Below are 17,337 nucleotides of genomic sequence, written 5' to 3'. Positions count from 1 at the left end.
TGCAGATGAATGGGCTAATGTATAATTTGTATGCAATCTTTGCATACTGGCTGCTGACATTTATAGCCAAGCATTTGAACAATAACCGCTGTTTCCAAACCAAACAATTCACTTTCTGTTTACCACGGCATTTTCCATATCAGATTTATTTGACCTAAAAATAGAATTTCCTCATTTCTGGTCATTTTCTAAATTTTCTCCTTTGCTGTGAAGCCTTTCTTTTCCCTCTTCTTCTACAAACTAATTCTGTCCATATCCTACTCAGCCATTCCAAATAAATCTTTTCAAATCAAATTTTTCAGCACAAATGAAAATTTTAATCATGCCAATGATAATACTACCTAGTTTACTGTATAAAAAGACTAGATAATGCCGATAGTTTGGCAAAGTGTAACATTAAATTCAATACACGTTACTTCTGTATTTTTATGTGTCCTAAAAGTAAATTCCTATTGACTATGTATGCAATAAATTCTAAGATTAGAAGCTTTAAACATGATGTTTTTCTTTTTGAGATTTTTTCTCCTTTTTCTAAATATTTATTTATTTATTTATTTATTTATTTATTTATTTATTTTACTTACTTTACATTCTGCTCACTGCCTCTCTCCTGGTCACCCCTCCCACAATCCTTCCCCCATCCCCTCATCTGCTCTCAGTGGGTGGGGGCCCCACTATGTATCTCCCCACCCGGGCACTTCAAGCCTCTGTGAGGCTAGGTGCTTCCTCTCCCACTGAGGACAGACAAGGCAGCCTCCCTAGAAGATCATATTCCATGTACAGACAACAGCTTTTGGGATAGCCCCTGCTCCAATTGTTCAGGATCCACATGAAGACCAAGCTGCACATCTGCTACATATGTATGGGGAGGCCTAGGTCCAGCCTGTGTATGTTCTTTGGTTGGTGGTTCAGTCTCTGAGAGCTCCAAGAGTCCAGTTTAGTTGACTCTGTTTACCTTCCTTTAGAGTTCCAACCTCCTCGGGACCTGCAATCCTTCCTCTTATTCTTCTATCAGAGTCCCCAAGCTCCATCCACTGCTTGGCTGTGAATGTCTGTATCTGTCTGAGTCAGCTGCTGGGTGGAGCCTCTCAGAGGACAACATGAACATAATTTTTAAGATAGGCTTTTGCCATTCCCAAAGCTTATTGTTATTGTCCTTGGCTGATCCCCAGAGGTAGAAAGTAAATTCTTGTCACTGAAGACACCACGCATTTCAGACACAGGACTTAGAGGTCACTGAACTGAATGTCTCCTCCCTATGGACCATCTTTTATAGTATCAGAAGAGCAACCAACCCAGCTATGGTGCCTATAAGCCACAATAGCAACCAGCTTAGCACAATAAGCATATAGTAGTGGCATAAATACATTGGTAGTAACCAACAGCACTATCATTGGGCTTAAGACCTACTAACAGAGGAAAATTATGGTAGTCAATTACCCAGGGCTAGTGAAATCACAGATCTTAGAGGAGAACCTACAACCACATTTTAATAAGCTAGCATACTTTTTTTTTACTACACTATAAATATGTACACAACAATGAATGAAATCCTCACCCCTCATCAAGGAAACTTTTTTACCAATAGACAGAGACCATTACAGAAAACCACAAACAATCAAAATCATGAGTTGTAGAATCCAGTCCCAAGGATACATCCACATAACAACTGTTTCACCCAAGGTTCTGGAGTTATTGCTTATAAGAGGGGCAGGGAGATTATAAGAAGCAGATGATCAGGAAGTCTTCTGTGAGATTGTACCTCCTAGTAATGTCAGAAGCTACACTCACAACTCTCACCAACATGACTTTCTAAACATGAAATGCACAAGAAAAGTAGACATGCCAAAGTGAATGGAGAAAAAGCCATGTGACCTCGACTCTACACAAAGAGCTATCAGCAACTAAGGAATCCTGAGAATGGAAGAAACAATCTTCACCAGGAAAGAGCATGCCAATTGGTTATCCAATGCCAAATAATCAGCCCTGAAAACATACAGACAAGTAAACATTATACAGTCTATGCAGGCTTTTTTTAGGAATAGGTACACCTATTTGTATGTAACAACAATTAGTAAAATAAGCTATGAGTTTGCAAGAGAACAGAGAGTGCTATATGGCAGGATTTGGAGAATGGGGGGGGGGAACGATGTGATTATATGTGAGAAAGAAATAAGCTAGGTTCTTGTTACTTTGATCAGGCTGGCCCCAGAACTTACTAGGCATTAGGTTTCAAACTCTAGACCAGGTTCATAACCTTCCTAATGCTATGGCCTTTTAATACAGTTCCTCATGCTGGGATGACCACCACCTACACAATTATTTTTACTCCTACTTCATAACTGTGATTTTGCTACTGTTATGAATTATAATTAAATATCTGTCTTTTCTGATGGTCTAAGGCAATCCTGTGAAAAGCTCACTCTTCCTCAGCCTTCCAAACAATTTCTGGGAAGCACCAAATTGCCCAGCTAAAGGATGGTAATGTGCAGTCAGAAGTTTATCTAAGCCTCAAGCTCTTATGAGACACACAGGTCATTCCTTTAAATATTTTTAAATGTTCTTTTTGTTAACAAAATTTTCGTATTAACTATAAACATCTAAACTAGAAAAATGATATTAAGGCACAGCTTTTCAAATTGATTAACTTTGAATCTTTTACTTACATAAAATGTGGTTACTTACCAAAGTTCAGTAAATGTCCAATAAATTTGAATGTGTACCAATAAAACAACAAAATGTTCTTTTACCATTAATGATAATGTGAAAACTGTGGAATATCTTGACTTACTTGTAATTAGTAATGGTGAGCCTTCTGGTGATTTACAAGCAAAACTATAAAAATTTAAGTAAATAAGAATTTTTCAATTGTACTCAGGATCAGCAAGATGGCTCAATGGTAAAAGTACTTGTCACCAGGTCTGATTACCTCTGTTCAGACCCTGGGCCCATATACTGAGAGCAGAGACTCTCTCTCCACAAGCTCTCCTCAGATTTCTACACACACACATACTGTAGTAGGTATGCTGCCATACCCATACACACACACACACACACTCACTATAGTATGTATATGTGATAAAAAAATTTAAAGTATCTTCACTATGAAAATAAATTTCTAATATTTTCTCAAACTTCAATAATTTTATTTAATATTTATGTGTAATATATTTAAGTGTAAAGACTGCCTACTCACCTAATTCTTTTACTTCTTACAGAAATATATAGCCAAAGTAGTCATCATTGTGAAACAACAGGGCTTTGTTTTCATTTTTCCTTTTTTGTTGATTTTTTTTCTTTTTTTTAATGCATTTAAGTGTCTTTTTACCTTCTGGCTTTATTTTGTATTTTCCATGTCAATTTAAAATGAAGGCTATCGGAGGAGGGCGGCGGCGGCGGTAGCAGTGGCTGCTCCAGCTGAAGGGCCATCAGCAGTGGAACCAAGGCGACACAGGGTCCAGTTAGGCCCTGCGCCCACGACCACTGACCTTCGCTGACCAGCCGGGCGGCAAGCAACTGCGGTTCTGCGGAGCCTTTCGCTGCACGGAAGCCACTTCAGAACTCGGCTGCCCGCCAGTCAGGAGAGACTCACCGCCATCTTGATCCCGGGCTCCAGAGATCGGTCAGACTGAGGTACACAAACATAATCCTAGGCCCAACACCGCAGGGGTCTGAGCCAGACGGGCGTTGGCCTGCACCCAGGCCCTGGGCTGTTCGAGTGGCCATCGGGGCGCCAACCCAGCCAGGAGTTTTTTTTTTTTTGCCCCGGCCGGTGCACGCGCCGCCATTTTGCCTACAGGAGCCAGAGTGCTCGGGAGGGCAGAGACTGCTAACAAGCGTAGCCTGAGGCTAACAAAACGGGGGTCTAGGCCCCAAAAGGCACAGGACTGACCCCAAGAACTGGGCGGCTTGGTGGGCCATCTGTGTGTCAACCAGCCCAGGAGGTTATTAGCACAACAGACTCTCCCGGTGCTTTCGCGGTGCGCGGACGCGCACGCCCGCCATCCGGGTCACCTGGCGGACCCAAATAACAGACATAGCCCTAGGGGAACTTTGCTCGGACCTTGGCCTCCCAGGCGTTTGCCTGGACTCAGGGCCCAGGCGACAAGGCTAACCTAGTGTGCGCCAGCCCGGTTGGGGAAATCGGCTGCCCAGCGGAGTGAGCGGAGCACAGGGGAGGTCACAGCAACATTCACCTTCGGAGCTCCCTGGGGGTGCACACGGGTTCCACCTGGTCCACAGACACAATCTGGGGCAAGGCCTCAGGCAGAAGCCCCCAGCTCAACTCTCTCCGCTTCAGATCAGCCTGGGTGGCCGCCACATCTCCAGGTCCCTCAAGAGGCTAGTGGGGGCTTCCGGGCGGCCAGCTGGGAGAAGTCGGTGTGCTCCAATAAATCCTGCGGGCCCCAGCGGGAGCCTTCAGGTGCCTGCTTTGGGATCTGAACAGCCTGGACAACAGCACCCTGTCTATAGGCAGTGCAGAGTGTAAGCTGTGCACCAGAGGCCAACGGGGAAGGGGCAGCTTGCACTGGTGAGTCCAGCACTGACAAGACCAAGTAACACCAGTGAGAGCTAGATGGCAAAAGGCAAACGCAGAAACGTCACTAACAGAAATCAAGGCAATATAGCAACATCTGAACCCAATTCTCCTCTACCAGCAAGTCCTGGATACCCCATCACACCAGTAAAACAAGATTTGGATTTAAAATCACTGGTCATGATGCTGGTACAGGAACACATGAAGGACATTGAGGAGAAAATGGATCAAAAGTTAGAAGCCCTTGCAAGGGAAACACAAAAATCATTGAAAGAAATCCAGGAGAATACAAAAGCCAACAAGGAGGAAATGCAAAAAACACTTAAAGAAATACAGGAGAACTTTGCTCAACAGGCTGAGGTCATGAAAGACGAAACACAAAAATCTCTTAAAGAAATACAGGAGAACTTTGGTCAACAGGCTGAGCTCATGAAAGAGGAAACACAAAAATCTCTTAAAGAATTACAGGAAAACACAAACATGCAAGGGAAGGAGCTAAGCAAAACCATCCAGGATCTAAAATCAGAAGTAGAAACAACTAAGAAAACTCAAAGGGAGACAACTTTGGAGATAGAAAGCCTTGGGAAGAAATCAGGGGACAGAGATGTAAATATCAACAACAGAATACAAGAGATAGAAGAAAGAATCTCAGATGCTGAAGATTCCATAGAAACCATGGACTCAACAGTTAAAGAAAATGCAAAGTGCAAAAAGCTTGTAACCCAAAATATCCAGGAAATCCAGGACACAATGAGAAGACCAAACCTAAGGATTATAGGCATAGATGAGAGTGAAGATTTACAACTTAAAGGGCCAGCAAATATCTTCAATAAAATTATGGAAGAAAACTTCCCTAACCTAAAGAGAGAGATGCCCATGAATATACAAGAAGCCTACAGAACTCCAAACAGACTGGACCAGAACAGAAATACTTCCCGTCACATAATAATCAAAACACCAAATGTTCTAAACAAAGAAAGAATACTAAAGGCAGTAAGAGAAAAAGGCCAAGTAACATATAAAGGAAGACCTATCAGAATCACAGCAGACTTTTCACCTGAGACTATGAAGGCTAGAAGGTCCTGGGCAGATCTCATGCAGACTCTAAGAGAACACAAATGCCAACCAAAACTACTATATCCAGCAAAACTCTCAATCACCATAGATGGAGAAACTAAGATATTTCACGACAAAACCAAGTTCACCCAATATCTATCCACAAACCCAGCCCTAAAAAGGATAATAGGAGGACAACACCAATACAAGGAGGGAAACTCCACCCTGAAAAAAGCAAGATAGTAACCTTTCATCAAACCCAAATAAGTTAAGCAATCAAATTTAAAAAATAACGTCAAAAATGATAGGAAGTAACAATCACTATTCCTTAATATCTCTTAACATCAATGGACTCAATGCCCCAATAAAAAGACACAGACTAACTGACTGGATACGTAAACAGGACCCTACATTTTGCTGCTTACAGGAAACACACCTCAGGGTCAAAGACAAACACTACCTTAGAGTAAAAGGCTGGAAGACAATTTTACAAGCAAATGGTCTCAGGAAACAAGCTGGAGTAGCCATTTTAATATCAGATAAAATTGACTTTCAACCCAAAGTCATCAAAAGAGACTCTGAGGGACACTTCTTGCTGGTCAAAGGAAAAATACAACAAGAAGAACTCTCAATCCTGAACATCTATGCTCCAAATGCAAGGGCACCCTCTTTCATAAAAGAAACTTTATTAAAACTCAAAGCACACATTGCACCTAACACAATAATTGTGGGTGACTTCAACACTGCACTTTCCTCAATGGACCGATCAGGAAAACAGAAACTAAACAAGGACACAATGAAACTAATTGAAGCTTTGGACCAATTAGATTTAACTGATATATATAGAACATTCTATCCTAAAACAAAAGAATATACCTTTTTTTCAGCACCTCATGGTACCTTCTCCAAAATCGACCATATAATTGGTCACAAGACAGACCTCAACAAATATAAAAAGATAGAACTAATCCCATGCCTCCTATCTGATCACTATGGAATAAAAGTGGTCTTCAATAGCAACAGAAACAACAGAAAACCCACAAACACGTGGAGATTGAACAATACTCTACTCAATGACACCTTGGTCAAGGAAGAAATAAAGAAAGAAATTAAAGACTTTTTAGAACACAATGAAAATGAAAACACAACATACCCAAATCTATGGGACACAATGAAAGCAGTGCTAAGAGGAAAACTCATAGCCCTGAGTGCCTCCAAAAAGAAAATGGAGAGAGCATACATTACCAACTTAATGACACACCTGAAAGCCCTAGAACAAAAAGAAGCTATTTCACCCAGGAGGAGTAGAAGGCAGGAAATCATCAAACTCAGGGCCGAAATCAATCAAGTAGAAACAAAGAGAACCATACAAAAAATCAACAAAACTAGGAGCTGGTTCTTTGAGAAAATCAACAAGATAGATAAACCCTTAGCCAGACTGACCAAAGGGCACAGAGAAAGTATCCAAATTAACAAACTTAGAAATGAAAAGGGAGACATAACAACGGAAACTGAGGAAATCCAAAAAATCATCAGATCCTACTACAAGAGCCTGTACTCAACACAACTGGAGAATCTGGAGGAAATGGACAATTTCCTTGACAGATACCAAATACCAAAATTAAATCAGGACCAACTAGACCATCTAAACAGTCCCATAAAGCCTAAAGAAATAGAAGGAGTCATAGAAAGTCTTCCAACCAAAAAAAGCACAGGACCAGATGGTTTCAGTGCAGAATTCTACCAGACCTTCAAAGAAGAGTTAACACCAATACTCTTCAAACTATTCCACAAAATAGAAACAGAAGGAACACTACCCAATTCCTTCTACGAAGCCACAATTACGCTGATACCAAAGCCACACAAAGATCCAACAAAGAAAGAGAACTTCAGACCAATTTCCCTTATGAACATCGATGCAAAAATACTCAACAAAATTCTTGCCAACCGAATCCAAGAACACATCAAAACGATCATCCACCATGATCAAGTAGGCTTTATCCCGGGAATGCAGGGTTGGTTCAATATACGGAAATCCATCAATACAATCCACTACATAAACAAACTCAAAGAACAAAACCACATGGTCATTTCATTGGATGCTGAAAAAGCATTTGACAAAATTCAGCATCCTTTCATGCTTAAAGTCTTGGAGAGAACAGGAATTCAAGGCCCATACCTAAACATAGTAAAAGCAATATACAGCAAACCGGTAGCCAGCATCAAACTAAACGGAGAGAAACTTGAAGCAATCCCACTGAAATCAGGGACCAGACAAGGCTGCCCCCTTTCTCCTTATCTTTTCAATATTGTACTTGAGGTACTAGCTCGGGCAATTCGACAACATAAGGAGGTCAAAGGGATACAAATTGGAAAGGAGGAAGTCAAACTATCATTATTTGCAGACGACATGATCGTCTACCTAAGTGACCCAAAGAACTCCACTAGAGAGCTCCTACAGCTGATAAACAACTTCAGCAAAGTGGCAGGTTACAAAATCAACTCAAGCAAATCAGTGGCCTTCCTATACTCAAAGGATAAGCAGGCTGAGAAAGAAATTAGGGAAATGACCCCCTTCACAATAGCCACAAACAGTATAAAGTATCTTGGGGTGACTCTTACCAAACATGCGAAAGATCTGTATGGCAAGAACTTCAAGACTCTGAAGAAGGAAATGGAAGAAGACCTCAAAAAATGGGAAAACCTCCCATGCTCATGGATCGGTAGAATCAATATAGTTAAAATGGCCATTTTGCCTAAAGCACTATACAGATTCAATGCAATACCCATCAAAATCCCAACTCAATTCTTCACAGAGTTAGAAAGAGCAATTATCAAATTCATCTGGAACAACAAAAAACTCAGGATAGCTAAAACTATTCTCAGCAACAAAAGAAAATCTGGGGGAATCAGTATCCCTGACCTCAAGCAATACTACAGAGCAATAGTGTTAAAAACTGCATGGTATTGGTACAGTGACAGGCAGGAGGATCAATGGAACAGGATTGAAGATCCAGAAATGAACCCACACACCTATGGCCACTTGATCCTCGACAAAGAGGCTGAAAACATCCAATGGAAAAAAGATAGCCTTTTCAACAAATGGTGCTGGTTCAACTGGAGGTCAGCATGCAGAAGAATGCGAATTGATCCATCCTTGTCTCCTTGTACTAAGCTCAAATCCAAATGGATCAAGGACCTCCACATAAAGCCAGACACTCTGAAGCTAATAGAAAAGAAACTGGGGAAGACCCTTGAGGACATCGGTACAGGGAGAAAGTTTCTGAACAGAACACCAATAGCGTATGCTCTAAGAGCAAGAATTGACAAATGGGACCTCATAAGGTTACAGAGTTTCTGTAAGGCAAAGGACACCATCAAGAGGACAGATCGGCAACCAACAAATTGGGAAAAGATCTTCACCAATCCTACATCAGATAGAGGGCTAATATCCAATATATATAAAGAACTCAAGAAGTTAGACTCCAGAAAACCGAACAACCCTATTAAAAAATGGGGTACAGAGTTAAACAAAGAATTCTCACCTGAAGAACTTCGGATGGCGGAGAAGCATCTTAAAAAATGCTCCACTTCATTAGTCATTAGGGAAATGCAAATCAAAACAACCCTAAGATTTCATCTTACACCAGTCAGAATGGCTAAGATTAAAAATTCAGGAGACAGCAGGTGTTGGAGAGGGTGCGGAGAAAGAGGAACACTCCTCCACTGCTGGTGGGGTTGCAAATTGGTACAACCACTCTGGAAAGCAGTCTGGCGGTTCCTCCGAAAACTGGGCACCTCACTTCCAGAAGATCCTGCTATACCACTCCTGGGCATATACCCAGAGGATTCCCCACCATGTAATAAGGATACATGCTCTACTATGTTCATAGCAGCCCTATTTATAATTGCCAGATGCTGGAAAGAACCCAGGTATCCCTCAACAGAAGAGTGGATACAAAAAATGTGGTATATCTACACAATGGAGTACTATTCAGCCATTAGAAACAATGAATTCATGAAATTCTTAGGCAAATGGATGGAGCTAGAGAACATCATACTAAGTGAGGTAACCCAGACTCAAAAGGTGAATCATGGTATGCACTCACTAATAAGTGGTTATTAACCTAGAAAACTGGAATACCCAAAACATAATCCACACATCAAATGAGATACAAGAAGAAAGCAGGAGTGGTCCCTGGTTCTGGAAAGACTCAGTGAAACAGTATTTGGCAAAACCAGAACGGGGAACTGGGAAGGGGTGGGAGGGAGGACAGGGGAAGAGAAGGGGGCTTACGGGACTTTCGGGGAGTGGGGGGGGGCGGCTAGAAAAGGGGAAATCATTTGAAATGTAAATAAAGAATATATCGAATAAAAAAATAAAATAAAAAAAAAGTGATGAAACAATTCTTATCTTAAAAAAAAAAAATGAAGGCTATCAGTTCTTTTTTTCATTTTAACAATGTGTGACTCTTAGATAGCACTTAGGGTTAATTGAAATTTTCTATCTAGCAGCATTCTGAATCCTGAAGATCAAGTATATCAAAAAACCAATATTATTATTTCCACTTATGATATTCTTTTTAATTAGCTATAAGAGTCTGAATCTTGTCTTTCCTAAGATTGATCATTAAATATAAAATCTTTATCATGGTGATATTGTAAGGCATAAATTTTATTTTTAATGAGAAAGATATGATGTCCTTAACTGTGTTATGATAAAAATAAATACTCTGTGTCTGCAAACAATTAAATGGATTTTTTAGAATTTACTTAAATTACCACATCACAAATGTATGTCTATTATTTTAGTGTCTATATCTGTGGTTGGAGCAAAGTATCTATTGAGTTACATAGAATAATTTTTCATTAATTAATTAATTTTCTTTCATCCAGATCTCAACTTTCCCTGTCTCCTCTCCTCCTAGTCCCTCCCTCTCACCTCACCTTCCCCCACTCCCCTTCCCTTTCTCTTAAGGGAAGGAAAGACCTCCATGGATATCAAGCCTCCTTGGCATATCAAGATGCAGTAGGACTAGGCACATCTTGGCATATCAAGATGCAGTAGGACTAGGCACATCTAGTAGGACTAGGCTTATTGAGGGTAGGCAAGGCAGCCCAGTTAGGGGAAAGGTATCCAATGGCTGTCAGAAGAGTCAGACCACTCCTATTCCTGCTGTTAGGGGTCCCACCTGAAGACCAAGCTGAATGTCTGTCCCACGCACACTCTCTGGTTGGTGGGTAAGTCTCTGTGAGCCCCTATGGGCCCAGATTAGTTGATTCTGTAGGTTTTCTTGTGGTGTCCTTGACTTATCTGGCTTCTTCAATTTTTCCTCCCCCTCTTCTACAAGATTCCTGGAGCTCCACCTAATGTTTTGCGATGTGTCTCTGCATCTGTTTTCATCAGCTGCTGGTAATAGTGGGAGGAGTGGGCCCTCTGTCATAGTGTGGGCCTAAACTGAACCAGCCATTGGTTGGCCAGTACCTCAATTTCTGCTCTATCTTTATAACTGCATGTCTTGTAAACAGGAAAATTGTGTGTTCAATGTTTTGTGGCTAATTTGGTGTCCCTATCGCTCCGTGAAAGTCTTTCTGGTTATAGGAAGTGGTCATTTCAGGTTCCTTATCCTTTATTAGGGATCCTCATGGGTTCCTGGACATTTCCATTGTTCTAGGTTTCTAGCTGGTCCAAGAGATCCCCACACCCACTGATTCCAGTTCTCTTTCCCATTTCTGTCTCCTTCCATCCTTCCCAGACTCAAGCCTTCCTGTTCTGACCCTATTCCCTCTCTCACCCTGTTACCTCCCTCCCTTTGTTCCCTATATCTATTTTATCTCTCCTTCTCAGTGAGACTCAAGCTTCCTTCCTTGGGTCTTCCTTGTTACTTAGCTTATTTGGGTCTGTAAATTATAGCATGGTTATCCTATACTTTATGGCTAATATCCACTTATAAGTGAGTACATACTTTCCGCTTATGTTTAATAAATGTAAAAAGAGCAATATATTAAATCTGTAAGGGAATTTTTTAATAGTTACATAGCATAGTAACTTTAGTGCAGGTAAACCGTAGCATTGAAAAAATGACTGTCATTTTGTTAGACAGGTACAATGATGTCATACATGATCCAGTCTTTTTATTTTGCTTGATTATACCTGATACTTCAGTAATCAAAATGCATATGTATATATGCATGCTGATATAAACAGAGGTGATATGGATAGATATATAGCAGTGTAGAATCAGAGATGGATGCAGGGCAACCTCTGCCATCATTGCATTGGCATTCTCTTCTGCTCCCTTTTTGTGTAACCTAGAACTTGTCTTGGAATTTCACTTCTACTCAGTTTAAGGAAAACTGTATTCCTTGCCTTACAAAGCATACGAAACAGAGCCCAAAACAGATTCTTTTAGCACAGATTTAACTCTTTTATGACAAAAGATCAAAACTTGGATGTGGAAATATGTGAAAGTTTTTGAAGGTGGTATAGGTGCATTTTTATATTCTCCATTAATCCATAGCACCTCTGTAACACAAAGAAAGAGCTTACTATTGAATAGCCTATAGCTTTAGATCTACAACTGTGAACATTTTTGTTGTTTAGTTTGGGAGTGTGTAGTTCAGTAGGAGACCATCAATAACAATGTACAAAATGTGAGCAGTCGATGGAAGACTGTCTCATTAACAAAATATAATCAGAAAACACAAAAGATGCAAAAGTAGATTCCATAGCTGTAAACGATCACAGAAATCACCCACCTAATCTGATCATTCATCTGGTGATTAAACTGCCTTATTCCACTCAATATCATGGTGACCAGAGATGATAGGTTCTCTGCCATTAGTATCCAAGCATAAACTGGGAAGCCAAATCAGAGATGCAATAGATGCTATGTAAAACAAAAGAATCAAGTTACCCTCACAACTCCTCTTTCAAACCTATTATTTCTCTGATATGATGGATGAGAATTAGCACAGCACATGAAATAAGATACAATTTTGCATATTTTATTTAAAGATGGCTATGCTAATCCAAGTGAAGAAAATGTCGGCATTATTACATTGAAGTATAAAAGCTATTTATAAGACTAGCGTTCTGTTCATTCTTTCTGCACACACCACACAAGGTAAATGCTTCAGAGGGAAGTGAAGTGTTTCTGCTTTTAAAATGTCTGAGCACTCAATAGGGGGCTTTTCATAACATTTGATTGTCTTTGAATGCCTGATCAAAAATGGTCTACTGAAAACCTCTAACAATGTGGAAAGAATCCTACTTGAAATTGATGCCACTTCAGCTGAACTAGCTGCAGATTCTGTCATGCTTTTCCTCTTAGTCTTCATGTCACAGCACTATCAATAATCTTGGAAGATGCTTTGGATTTCCAGCCATGCTAGAACAGCATGACCAGGGAAATTCCCACCAACACTGAGGAATCTAGAGCAGAGTGAATATTTGCTCAGTATCAGCTGAGACACTGACTCTAGTGATGCAATAATTCCAAAGTCAAGTGCCAGGCTGTGCAACAAGAATTTCAAGAGTTCTAAAATATACATGATTCTTAAACATTCACCCTTATTAACATTATATCATAAGCTTGGAATATATGGATACTGAAAGAAATAAGATTTAGCAAGATATTAATCTTTCTCAGCTTCTGGAGCAGAGAGAGATAAAAAATGTTTCCCAGTCAAACTCTACACAGTACATAGGAGCCTTGGGAGGTTTTTCAGACATTTCTAATGTTTGCAGGTTATAGTGACTCTTGCCTGGGGAAAATGAAGGAGCAAAAAGATGAATTGGGTTTGTTTCTCTGATGAGAACACACAACCCTTGTGTTGAGAACAGCCAGTGTCCCAGAATCTGTTACAGGTTCGAAGAAAAGGAAGAGAAGGGGACAAGGAGGCAGACGATGTTTCTCTTGCTCAACATAAGAGGAAGTTAGCAAGGGATAGTCTTGGAGCCCTCCCCTAAATCTGCCTAAGGATAGACAGGCAATTGAGAGAGAATCTTCTGGTATCCTTGTATGTCTAGAGCTAAGAAATATCCAAAAAAAAATGAGCAATAGAAGATGGCTTGCTTTGATGGAAATATAGGATAACTTTCCAAGGTGGGCTGTAATGGGAGTTTGGAGTGCCCCCCTCCAAGTCTGCTCCATCCTAAATCTCTAACTGAAAGACGACAATTCAGTTCCAAAGGGAGTCTTATCCAGGGTACAGTGCTGTTTCTATGGTATCATCTGTCTCCTTTTAGTCTCTTATTCTTGTGCTCACTCACACTTTGGTGAAGTAAAACCTGCTACAGTCACGAGAGACAGGAATCAGTATACTCCAGAGTGGGAGATGCTGAAGTTATTATGTCTATGACAAGGACATTGGACTGTAAATAGTCACTAACCACACAATTTTTGTTTTCCTCAAAATTTTTTTTTGTTCTTGTACAATTTCATGTAGTGTATTTTGGTCATTATGACCCTTCCACCAACTCCTGCCAAGATCCACCCTTCCCTATGCATCAACTTCATGACTTGTTATTTTTTTTAAGACATGTCAAATACAGTCACTAGATAGATAGAGAGACAGTCAGAGAGACAGAGAGAGAGAGAGAGAGAGAGAGAGAGAGAGAGAGAGAGAGAGAGAGACATCCATTGAGTTGTGATCAACTTGCACCATAAATAAAGTCAATACTTCCTTTCCTGACTCCATTGCTAATATCCATTGCCAACAGCTCCTTAGCCGGGCTGCCTATCACCAACCCTGATACTAGGATTTTGTCTTGTTTGAGCTTGCACAGTTCTTGTGTGTTCTCTAGAAGCTCTTGTGAATTCACAAATGCAACTATCCTGCTGTATCAGGAAAATACCGTGTCTTATAGACATCCATTGCTTCTGGCTATTATAATCTTTTGGCTCCCACTTCCAGAATTAGCCCTTAGCCTTGGGATGGGGTTGTGTGATATAAATACCCTGTTTTAGGCAAAGCATCTCTGGGTCTCTTATTCTCTGCACCTTGATCAATGTAAGTCTTTGTGTCGATCACCATCTACTGCAAAAAGAAGTTTCCCTGGTGAGGGCTGAGAAGCAAATTAATCTATGGGTATAAGGATAAATCATTAGGAGTTGATCTGTCCAGGGGGTAGAGTGATAGTAGAAAGTTTTTCCTAGGGTCTATGTCCTATCTAGCCACAGGGTTTTAGCCCTGATGTCTGTGCCAGATGTGGGTTTCAGTTATGGAATGACCTTAAATCCAATCAGAAAGTGTGTGATATCCATGCCATTATTATTATATTATATAATAATATTTATTGCTTGTTATTATTATTATTATTATTATTATTATTATTATTATTATTACCAGTGGACTGTCTTGCCAGGCTAGTCATTGTTGAAGCCTCATAGCACATGAAGTTAGAGACAATTATTCTAAGTGAGGCAACCCAGTTACAAAAAGAAAACTTCCTACTTTCAATGGTGAATGCCATCTTTGAACTTTCAGGTATGTGTGTTTCTTTTTCTTTTCATTTTTATTGGTTATTTTATTTATTTACAATTCAAATGTTATCCTCCTTCCCAGCTTCTCCTCCACAAGCCTCCTATCCCCACCTCCCTCCCCCTGCCTCTATGAGGGTACTCCTCCACCCGCCTACCCACTCCTACCTCAGCGGCCTAGAGTTCCCATATCCTGGATTATCAAGCCTCCATAGCAGCAAGAGGCTCCCCTCCCAGTGGTGACAGGTAAGGCAGTCCTCTGCTACATATCCAATTGGAGCCATGGGAACTCCATGTGTACTCTTTGGTTGGTGGTTTAGTCCCTCGGAGCTCTGCGGGGTCTGGTTGGTTGATATTGCTGTTCTTCCTATGAGGTTGCAAACCCCTTCAGTTTCAACAGTCCTTGCCCTAACTTCCCCATGTGGGTCCCTGCGCTCAGTCCAATGTTTGGCTGTGTACTTCCACATCTGAATTGGCAGTCTCTCGTGGGGCCAGTTATACCGGGCTCCTGTCAGTAAGCACATTTTAGTATCAGAAATAGCGTCTGGGTTTGGTAGGTTTGGAAACTGTATATGGGGGTGGATCCTAGGTGGGTGGGGTGGGCTAGTCTCTGGGTGGACTTTCCTTCAGTTTCTGCTCCACTCTTTGTCCCTGCATTTCCTTTTGACAGGAGGAATTCTGGATTAATATTTTTGAAGTGGGTGGGTGTCCCCATTCCTTAACTGTGGGCTGTGCCTGTCCACTGGATATGGTCTCTACACATTCTATCTTCCCTTTGTTGAGTATTTTGGCTAAAGTCCTCCCTCTTGGGTCCCTGGCCTCTGAGACTTTCTAGTGGATATCCCCAGTTCCCACTCTCCGACAGCTGAACACCTACTTTCAAATTCCTGACCTTCTGTACTTCTCCCCATCTCCTCCCATATCTGAACCAGCCCCCCCTTTTCCCTCCCCCTCTTCTCTCCCTCCCAGATTCCTCTCTCTCTCTCTCTCTCTCTCTCTCTCTCTCTCTCTCTCTCTCTCTCTCTCTCTCTCCTTCCCAGAGAGTATTCTCTTTCCCCTACTGAGTAATATGATACCATCCACATTTTGTGTGTGTGATCTTCTTTCTTCCTGGGTTTCATATGCTCTGTGAGTTGTATCATGGGTATTTCAGGCTTCTTTTTAGCTAATATCCACTTATCAGTGAGTACATAACATGTGTGTTCTTTTGTGACTTGGTTACCTCACTCAGGTATCAGAAAATATCAGTTGATATTTTCAAGTTCCATCCGTTTGCCTGTCAATTTCATGAAATTGTTGTTTTTAGTGGCTGAGTAGTACTCCATTATGTAAATGTTCCCCATTTTCCTCTGTAAGGCAAAGGACAAAACAGCAATTCACTGATTGGGAAAAGATCTTTACCAACAGTACATCCAATAGAGGGCTAATATCCAAAATATACAAAGTATTCAAAAAGTTAATCTCCAGAGAACCAAATAACCCTATTAAAAATGGGTTATAGACCACTCCTGGGCATATACCCAGAGGATTCCCCACCATGTAATAAGGATACATGCTCTACTATGTTCATAGCAGCCCTATTTATAATTGCCAGATGCTGGAAAGAACCCAGGTATCCCTCAACAGAAGAGTGGATGCAAAAAATGTGATATATCTACACAATGGAGTACTATTCAGTCATTAGAAACAATGAATTCATGAAATTCTTAGGCAAATGGATGGAGCTAGAAAACTAAGTGAGGTAACCCAGACTCAAAAGGTGAATCATGGTATGCACTCACTAATAAGTGGTTATTAACCTAGAAAACTGGAATACCCAAAACATAATCTACACATCAAATGAGGTACAAGAAGAAAGGAGGAGTGACCCCTGGTTCTGGAAAGACTCAGTGAAACAGTATTCGGCAAAACCAGAAGGGGAAGTGGGAAGGGGTGGGTGGGAGGGCAGGGGAAGAGAAGGGGGCTTACGGGACTTTCGGGGAGTGGGGGGGTGCTAGAAAAGGGGAAATCATTTGAAATGTAAATAAATTATATCGAATAAAAAAATTAAAAAAAAAGAAAAAGAAAAAAATGGGGTATAGAGCTAAACAGAATTCTTAACTGAGGAATCTCAAATGACTAAGAAGCACTTAAAGAAATGTTCAACATCCTTAGCCATCAGGGAAACGAAAATTAAAACAACCCTGGGATTCTACCTCACACCAGTCAGAATGGCTAAGACCAAAAATACAGGTGATAGCAGGTGTTAGAGAGGATTTG

Source organism: Apodemus sylvaticus, chromosome 2 (genome assembly GCF_947179515.1).
Source record: "Apodemus sylvaticus chromosome 2, mApoSyl1.1, whole genome shotgun sequence".
Classification (NCBI taxonomy): domain Eukaryota; kingdom Metazoa; phylum Chordata; class Mammalia; order Rodentia; family Muridae; genus Apodemus; species Apodemus sylvaticus.
This window is presented reverse-complemented; position numbering follows the sequence as displayed.